Source organism: Coturnix japonica, chromosome 1 (assembly GCF_001577835.2).
Source record: "Coturnix japonica isolate 7356 chromosome 1, Coturnix japonica 2.1, whole genome shotgun sequence".
Lineage (NCBI taxonomy): Eukaryota > Metazoa > Chordata > Aves > Galliformes > Phasianidae > Coturnix > Coturnix japonica.
Window position 1 is genome coordinate 51717326 of NC_029516.1, and position 9444 is coordinate 51726769.

A 9444-nucleotide genomic window follows, 5' to 3' on the forward strand; every position below is an offset into this window, starting at 1 on the left:
CATGCCATTGCAATTTCCCTTCTGAAGTGGAAAAGAGTAACTATAGTTTGAGTCGCGTCAATTTTACACTTTCATACACCTCAACTATCGACTCCAATTGAGAAGCCAAGCTTGCCACACTAAGTACCATCTCATTTCAGAAAACACGTGAATTCCTTATAAGCCTCAGTCCTGATAAACACAGCTTACAACAACATAGTTTTGCATTCATGTTTAGGAAGCTACTCTCCAGCATTCCTGTAAGGAAGATGTGGAAGCGACACAATGGCTTTTTATCCACTTAAAACCAGACAATAAGTTTACATTGAAAGGAAAAGATGCTTAGTGTTGTAGAGCAGCTATCAAACATGTACAGTTGTTAACAAGATGCACACATGCCATTTAATCTAGAATCCCTCGATTCCTCCCCCAAGAAACAGCTTTGACTTCAGTGAAACTATGGCCAGTTGCATCTAAACAAGCATAAAGGTGTATCAGCACAAGACCAGGAGAAGTTGAGAATATTTTCACCATCTTGGCTTGAGCACTACCCAGAAACGCTCAGTGTAACCCTAGATATCATATTTTAGCCAAGATCTCAGTTAAACAAGTACTTGTTAAAACTGATTTATTACTGTCAAATACATTAACCTGCATGTTAATCTGCCTCAAGTTACAGATACAGTCAGAAAGGAGTTTTATCAAGCCACATACAGTGCTGCTTGTGGTTCACCCGGGAGTTTGAAATTGGAGCTTCAGAGCGATCATCTATGACAAATGTTGCAGCATGAAAACTGCAAAGAATGCTTAAGACTTTTCCTGTGATTCATTGCCATTTTCCCTGCACTGTTTGATGGCATGTTGTTAGACTCTCAAAACCACTAAATGAAGTCTGCGTTTATCTTAAGATCTTGTGTCGCTGGAGCTGTAAAACATACAGCACTCAAAAGGCAGCTCCAAGCTGACATTCATTGCACCCCAGTGGTGGTGAAAATGTTTCTGACTTCATACAGCCCACTTCACCCATACTTCACTTAGTACACAAAGCAGAAAAGCGAGCTCAAACATTACACTTACTGCAGTCTGTCCAGTAAGTGCTTTGTATATTCCTGTACGAAGCTGAATATCCAATGGTTGTTTAAAGCTGTCATAAAAAGCAGGATTGGTTCTCACTACAGACCACTTGTTTCCTACTACAGTCAATTCTCCAGACTACTTACCAGGAGACCAAACACTGCCAGCACAATCCAACCAGAAACTCAAAGGCAAAGAGAGGCTGAGGACAAGCAGCCTTAGCACACAACACGCGTGTCAGTGACTGGACAGCCCCACACAACACACCCATGCAGCTCTATCATTACCTGTCACATCCCCTGAAGAGGCAGTCCCAAATGCAAGCAGCAGTAAGGCATATCTCCTGCACCTTTCCTTTTTATGTCTGCCTAGTAATTAACTTTAAGTGCCAGTAATTCCCAATTACTCCATCATTAGCGTGACTAAATGCCATCCTATGGTAGGAATTATGCAGCAAGGCTTTGGTCAACCCCAAACACCACCATCACCTGCAACTTTGAATGTTGCAACAAATAATGTGCTTACAAACTGTTCATTTAAAACAAAAGACATAACTTAAATTACCATCTAATTCTGGAGTCCCTTTGGCTTTAAATGAGAAAGCGTTCAGAATATCCTGTTACCTCAGAACAGTGAGTGCAAGGAGCGAGTGCCCAGTTTTAAAGGAGCTCCGATCCCCACGTAAGACAAAACCTCTCATAAAGCATTTTAGTCCCACCTGAACCTTACTGCTGTATGTACTGCTAAAGGAACAGGAATGTGGAATTGTACCTCTTCAAGGATGACCACAGCCTGCACAAAACACTCATGTGAGTCTTGCAGGCACATAAGCCCTCAGGCACTTACATAATAACGAACTATTGAAATGGAGCCAAGACATTAGTTTTCAGAGGAAAACAGTCATGGGTTCTGTGATCACGCTTTGTTTCTCACAATGACTTTACTGTGATGTGTAACAAGGGGCTGCTTTGAACCGCTTAACTGGTACAGAAAAAGTCAGCTGCAGAGGGCTTGTATTGAAAAACGAGAAACTAATGCTCTCCTGCAAACATCTTGTGCCACTTGTGTCCTATAGCATTTTAAGACTCCACTGCTCAAAATTCAAAGCAGACCAAAGTTCTTAGCATCACACAGAGCTGTACAGTTACATCAGCTGACCTTACCCAAGTCGGTTGGTTTTGTTTTAAGACTTGTTTTTCAGTATTGCCCCAGACAGCCTTACATATCATCTCCTTTCCCCTATGCTGACCGCACACTGGAGTCCTTCCAAATCAGTTGACATAACTGGCATTTTCAACAGCATCACGCGCTAGCTAGATACGTTGGACAGAAACGTTCTGCAACTGCTGTGAAACTTGCTCAGCCTCTCTCATACTCCATCAAGAAGGAGCTTAACCTGAAATTCCGAGTTTGCCTTAATGATGGGGAAACATCCTACCTGAACACCTCACGCTAAGGAAGCAAGTCCAAATTTGAGGAGGCTTTTTAAGCTCGAGTAGCTAAAACCAACAGAAAACTATTTTGGCAAGATGGCTCCGCTTACTGAATCAACCATTAACTTCCAGCTTCCAAAAATGGAAGGTTTAATTATTGATCTTCCTTGTTTGCAGTCCCGGCTGATGTAAGAATGCCAAGGAAGCAATGAAGAATTACACCCTTCCTGGAGGACGATCTGCAAAGAGAACCAAGCAAACAAACTACCCACCTCTTTCTGCCTCTGACAGGAGTGAAATGAGCATAATCCCCAAGTAGCCAGAGAAATTTAGCATTCCTCTTTTACACCAAAAACACATTTGGAAGTTGCCCCTTAGATACCTTACAAATCACACTGAAGCTACCTAGCAACTTCCTCTGCTGCATTAGTGAAGCCCAGAAAAAAAAAAGGATTTTTAGAACACATTCTTTGTTAAACTGTTTTAATAATGCTGCAGAATGAGTAAGGTTGCAGATTATTAAAAAGGTCACAGCAGGAAGTCAAAGAGTATTTGCACTTAAGCACAGACATTAAGGTTATCAGGACACAAGCACTCTCCTCTTAGCTTGGACCACAAGGGTCACGACTCCACTAAGTAAAAGCTCTGGGTGACTTCATGTTTTTCCTCAACTCTCAGCACAAACACCTCAAAAAATAATCCCTTTTGTTCCCTGCTGAAAGTACAGCAGGCAGAAAGCCAATGGTTGGCACTCTCTCACATAGCTACTTTAACACTAATTATTAATAGGCCCTTCTTTATATTTCTGGTCACATTCCATTATTTTTTTTTTTCTTTTTGCCTGGAGAATAATACTAAGAACAGCAGAATATTGCTGTTATCAACCTTGCAACGCAATAATGCTGTTCTAGAAAATATATAAGGAGGCATAAACAATCACTTAAAGCAAATAAGGCCTCACATCTGCAAGAGAAAGGGAAGATTTAGGTTGGATGTTAGGGGGAAGTTCTTCACTAGGAGAGTGGTTAGGCCCTGGAACAGGCTGCCCAGGGAGGTTGTGGATGCCCCGTCCTTGGAGGTGTTCAAGACCAGGTTGGACGGGGCCCTGGGCAACCTGATCTAGTAAAGGTGTATGTTTGGTGGCCCTGCCAGGCAGGGGGGTTGGAACTACATGATCCTTGAGGTCCCTTCCAACCCGGGTCATTCTGTGATTCTGTGAAGGCCTCCACTTGCAAAGCACATGGTTTGTTGCATGCAAAGTGTCCCGTCATGGCCCATAACGCCAGGCAGCACCAGGTTCCACCACCACTAACTTACCATCATTAGAACCTGACTATGCAATGCATGCCCACAAATTCTACCAGCTAAGGACAGCAAGGCTTCAAGCATCCTCCAGTTCACCCCAGGCCAAAGCAGCCCTAAATCATGCAGAGTAGCCCACCAGAAAACGCAGTGATGGTAATTCTTCATCACAAAAGCATGTCCAAACTGTCACCTGAGAGAAGCTCAAGTGCATATTCAGCAGTGCTTCAGGTCAGGTCCTCCAAGCCATCCACTTCCTCATTCCAAAGGCTAAAATAACTTTCCCTGAAGGTAAAAGTTTGCCAATACTCTCAAGGCTGATAACTGGTCTTGGCTATTCTTTGTGCTACATGGGTCTTCAAAACACTGCATACTGGGAGACAGATCTAAGCGTTTCTAGTGCAGGCAGGAATTTTATCCTTCAGATTAAATCTTCTTTGAGCCAGAAGCGTCATTCGCTCTCAGAAGACAACTTCTACTGCCTGTGTTTGGTTATTCCATTTTCATCACAAGTTCTCCATTTCACAAAAGCTCAGGAGCCACGCACATACACGTTGGCTTGGTGCCGTTATTACGGCAGCAGGCCCCAGGACATGTCACCCACCAAGTGCTTTGTACAAGAAATCAGACTGCAGAACCACACGAAGAAAAAGTTCCATACATCAAGATGGTCTGTGGCACGTTCTCTCCTAGGAACAGCCCATTGACTCAAATATCCATAAACATCCCGTTTAAACCACGCAGCAACATTTAGAGGAGATTAGACTAGTCAAGCAGCAAACACATGCACAAATACGGAGCTAAACAGCAGCATCACTAGAGCGCCGTCATTACTAAAAAGAGAAGCCCACAAAGGACTCTCACCAGCAAAACCACCCAGGAGAACTGCTTAGCACACCCAGTGTTTCCCCCAGCCAAACCTATGGCATAAAAGCTGTCACCCTCTAGTGACAGGGCGGCACAACTGATCTTGGTTTTAAATAAGGAATAGCAGTCTCTGCAATCCTCTGATCAAGCGGGACCAAACAGGTTGAGGAAAACGATGTTTAATTTGGTTGATATGGAAGGAAATGAGGTGAAAAAGTGTGAAAAATAGCTTTCATGTACCTATAAATCAATCTGAGTATACCTTTAAATAAGCAGATGACCAGAACTGCATTTCAAACAAGAACAGTTCAGACTGTTCTACAATTCAGAGAGAGTGGTGGGGTGTTGACACAGCTGCCTAGAAAGGCAGTGGATGCCCCATCCCTGGAGGTGTTGAAGACCATGTTGAATGGGGCCCTGGGGAAACCAGTCTAGTACCAGATCTGGAGGTTGGTGCCCCTGTCTGTTGTGGGGGAGGGTGCAGGGGTTGGAACTGCACTACTAACTTGATGACCCTCAGGGCCCCTTCCAGCCTGAGACGTTCTATGATTCTATGAATTCACCTTACGCTGTCTACGTGCTATGCTATAGCACCATGACGTCTGTAGCTACCAAAAGCTGAGTTTTCAGCACTACGCTAAGATGAAAATTAACCATTTTGAAATAACACACTGCCAGAAAGGAAATAAGGCAGAGCAAAAAAAGGAAGTGTTCTTTCCCACACAGAAGTTTGTAATGCAGCGTGTTCTGTTGGCAACGCTCATTTTAAGTATTTCAGAACGGACTTCCAATCTACCCCACACGTATATTGTCTGCTCCCATTTGCTGTTATCCAAAGGCATCTCAGAGCCAATTATTACAGCACTGCCTATTCCAACACCGTCTTCCTGTAAATAGCGCCTATTTTCTGTTCTCACAAGAGCATAATTAGCCCTGTTCATAGCAACAGCAGCTGGCACACCCCAGCAGCAGACTCCATTGCACTTTCACAGCTGCTGAAAACGAGCTGAACCACACTGGCAGTTTTGCTACAGCCCAACTGCAACAGCAGCGGGAAAAGCTGCTGCACATCCCTTCCGGAGAGGCCAGCTGCTGACTGCCACCACAACTGCCATGCTGTGACGTGATGAGTAGCTGCTGCATTCAGAATGACAGTCACCGTGCCCTGAAAGTAAACCTTGATGTTTGTCTTCAGACCGGACTAAGGCAAATCTTTTTGCATCACACCATTGAGAAGAACTTTCCAGAAAACAAATGTACTCACCGAGAGATTCAGGTTTACAGTTACCTAATGATAAAAGCCCGAGTCTTACTGAGCTGCAGCCAGATGGAAAGCAGGAAGTCGTTCTTCTCAAAGCTCTGCAACAGGAGCTATGTGGAAATAACTTCTGCTTCTCCCCAGTTTACATCCTGATCCATAATGTTTTACTTCAAAAAATAAAGCGTTCTGGTGCTTGGAAACGTATGCACATAAACAAGCTAAAGTTAAACATGTTTGCAGAAACCTTTTCTCTGAAGAAGCAAAGCCAGTGCCAAGTTTGTTGGCACCAATTTTATATATGCTTATAAATATTCTTATGTTTTAAGAGAGGACTGGTTGGTTGAACTTGCCTTGACAAACTTCCAAAAGCAAAGGCAGGCGGTCACTACACCAGGTACAAGCAGCTGCAACAGAACGTCCTGCAGGAAGAACTTAGAGCTTTATTAGAGGACGGTACAACTCAGAGCAGCAGCCTTCCCCTTCAACACTGTCCCAAGTACATTTCTGCCATCACTACCAAGATCTTGTGCAAGAACATCTTTTCAATTCTACCCACACTGTCTGCCAGAAAATTCACTGAGTGACTCAGACAGACTTTCAGATCATAAATACTCAGATTTGCTATTTCCATTTCAGATCTACTTCTATTTAAGCATTTGAATCGCTGATGGCATAACAGCAAAACAATCCAACAACCACCCGAAGTTTCCTTATCAAGATTTTCCTCATGCACAGAGACTAATGAATGCAAGCCTTGTTTCTCAGCACAGCGTCTTGGATAATACAGTTACACAACCAGAAACCTGCAAAACTCACACTTGAGCAGCCTAACATTGAGAATCTTTCTACATTAAAGCTTGACACAGCTCCTTGGATACTCGACAGAAAGCAAAAGATACTAACGGAGACCCAAGCATTACAATCACTGACATTACATGCCCTGCCAATTCCCATTAATTTTCCCTTCATGACAAATCAACACAATCTCTCGCCTCGAGCAAGTGCAGGCTTTCCCAAGCCCGGCCTTTTCACCCTGTATCCAGGAGCGGGGCTCAGGTCTGACTCTGACCCACATCTGCCCCACAGCAGCTCCTGCCCATAGATCTGACCCACATCTGCCCCACAGCAGCTCCTGCCCCATAGATCTGACCCACATCTGCCCCACAGCAGCTCCTGCTCCATAGATCTGACCCACATGTGCCCCAAACACCACTCCCTGCCCACATGGGCAATCATACAGGAGGGCCACCAGTTCAACAGCAGCAATGCCACTCCAGCAACATGTCACACATCGGAGTGGTGGCACAGAGCTCCGTGTCCAGCTCGGGTGAAGGCCTGATGCAGTTTAAGCTCCTACACCCATCCCATTTTACAGCATACTTTTGACAAACCAAAGTTGGGTTGCAGCTTCTAGCTCTGCCACTGCCCATTCTGATTCAGCACTAGCAACCATTCTCCAGGGTTTTCACAATGAAGCTGCCAACAGCCTTACCAAGAGATTTACTTAACAATATTTAGTAGGCAGCTCAGAGCAGGGAGTCGTCGCTGTTTTAAGCAACCAACTTAAGCCCAACACATTGGTGAGCTCCCTGCAAACTGCCCACTAACACACACAGCGTTCACACAGGATGAAGTGTCACAGGACAGCTGAAAATGACACGTTACATGTTCCCTCCATGAAGCAAGAGCAACGGCAGAAAATAGTTGTAACCAGATCTAGCTGGTACCCCTACAGGAAGGGAAAAAACCTAAAACACAATCACTTCCCCTTCTGCATAGGCGAAAACAATTCAATTTTAATCTTGTGGCGGTGCTTTATGACCGGCTGCACCCACTGCTCCATGACACACATCAGCCTGTCAGTCATTTTTGAAACAGCCTTGTTAAGCAGGAGACCCATAAGGACTGTGCAGAGGACTCTGCGGTGATTCTGGGACAGAGCCATAATAAAGGGCACAGGCAAAGCACAACCTGGAATTCAATGCTCCTGGATACCGACTGCAGCCAGGCAGCAAACACACAGCTTAAGTTACGCTCTGGGACCTCGCCAGCTCATGTCCAGCACAGTCTGTCCAGAGGACACAGCTGACATTAAGGTTCACGTTAAGGAATACACAGGGTTTGCAATAGGACAGCTCAAGCACCTGAAGAATTCAGCACAGGACTAAGACGGATCTTTAAATAAGGAATAACATCTACAGCTTTTCCACTGTGGCAGCTGCGTGTTTACACGTCTACATACACAAAGCAACAAAGCCCTAGCACCGAAGAAGTTCCAATTTCACTTTAAGGGCTTCCTCACACACACGCTAACCCACTAAAGCCACTAAATCAACTGACTTACGAGGTTAAAGCAGATAAAAAAAGCCCCACAGGCTGCTTGAGGAGCTCCCTAGGAGCAGCAGCTGTCACTGGGCTTTGGCCTCCAGCTGATTACCATCTTTCTTATCACCCCCAACGCACAGGGGACGAGCGCCTGATTACCCCTCCAGAGGAAAACAACTTGTAACAAAGTTAATGAAATAAACTCTCACTCGGGAATAGGAGAATTACGGCCGCACCCCCTATTGCTGAGAGCCGCGGTGTTTATATCGATATACACCGTGCGGGCAGTGCAGGGCAGGGGCCTCATGTTATATTTTTCCCCCCTCCACCCGAGGACCCCATGGCCCACCCCAACCAGCAACAAGTGCCCTAAGGCCGAGCACTGGACTCTCCCCTACTCCCAACCCACCGTCAGCCTCAGGCCTACTCCCTCATCCCCTCCGAGCTCCGCACCGCAGCGCTCCGACCGCCGACCCGTTGCCCCCCGCCGCAGGCCCCGCTCCGCTTCCCCATCCCTCGCCCTACCCGACCCCGCGCCGCAGAACCCGGCGCAGAACGCTCCGAAGCCCCGCGGCCCCTCCGCTCACCCGGCAACAGCGCGCCCTGCCAACGGCCGGCGCCCGCCCGCCCTGGCGCCCGCGAGGTGCCGCCGCCGCCCCGCGCCGCCCCCCCGTCCTGCTGCAATCGCTGCCGCCTCCCGGTCTAACGCGTCATCATCGCACGAGGCCAACGCCGCCAATCGGCGCCTCCCCACCGCGCCTGCGCGCCGCGCACCGGGAGGAGGGGCGGGCAGCGAGCCCCGGTGGTTGTTGGGGGATGCAGGCCGCCCATGGCGGGGAACGGAGAAGCGGGGGCGCCCCCTCGCCGCCGGGAGCCGATTCTGATTGGCCGTGACGTTTAGGCGGGCTTTTGTTCTCCGCTGTCGCTGTTACCATGGCTCGCTCCCGATGATGGCTGTGCCTCTTCATGGCAGCAAAATCGCTGTAAATCCGCGTTTTAAACGCTAGTCCTGCTGCTTGTGTTTACAGTGTCATCAATCAGAACGCCTTCTGACAGCACAACACAACACACAGGAGCAGCTCTCCTCCCGGCTCCACCCTGCTTGGCAGATGAAACATTTCCTGCCCCTGTGTTTCAGTATTTCATCTCTAAAATGGCGCTAAGGAATTTTGAGATAGTTTTTTGAGTTCCACCGGCCCAAAA

General features: G+C 46.8%; 1 protein-coding gene across 3 annotated transcripts in view; it reads right to left on the reverse strand.

Moving 5' to 3' along the window:
* The window catches only part of ADIPOR2 (adiponectin receptor 2), a 36415-nt gene extending 27476 nt beyond the window's left edge, over positions 1 to 8939 (reverse strand). Inside the window, exon 1 of one of the 3 annotated variants that reach the window (XM_015865346.2) lies at positions 8829 to 8939. The gene's annotated coding sequence lies outside the window, so the exon portion shown is untranslated. Of the gene's footprint in view, positions 1 to 6266; positions 6289 to 8766; positions 8792 to 8828 lie in introns of those variants that run through there. The other 2 variants (XM_015865355.2, XM_032445303.1) reach the window with 2 other exon arrangements.
* Between the last annotated feature and the right edge of the window lie 505 nt (positions 8940 to 9444).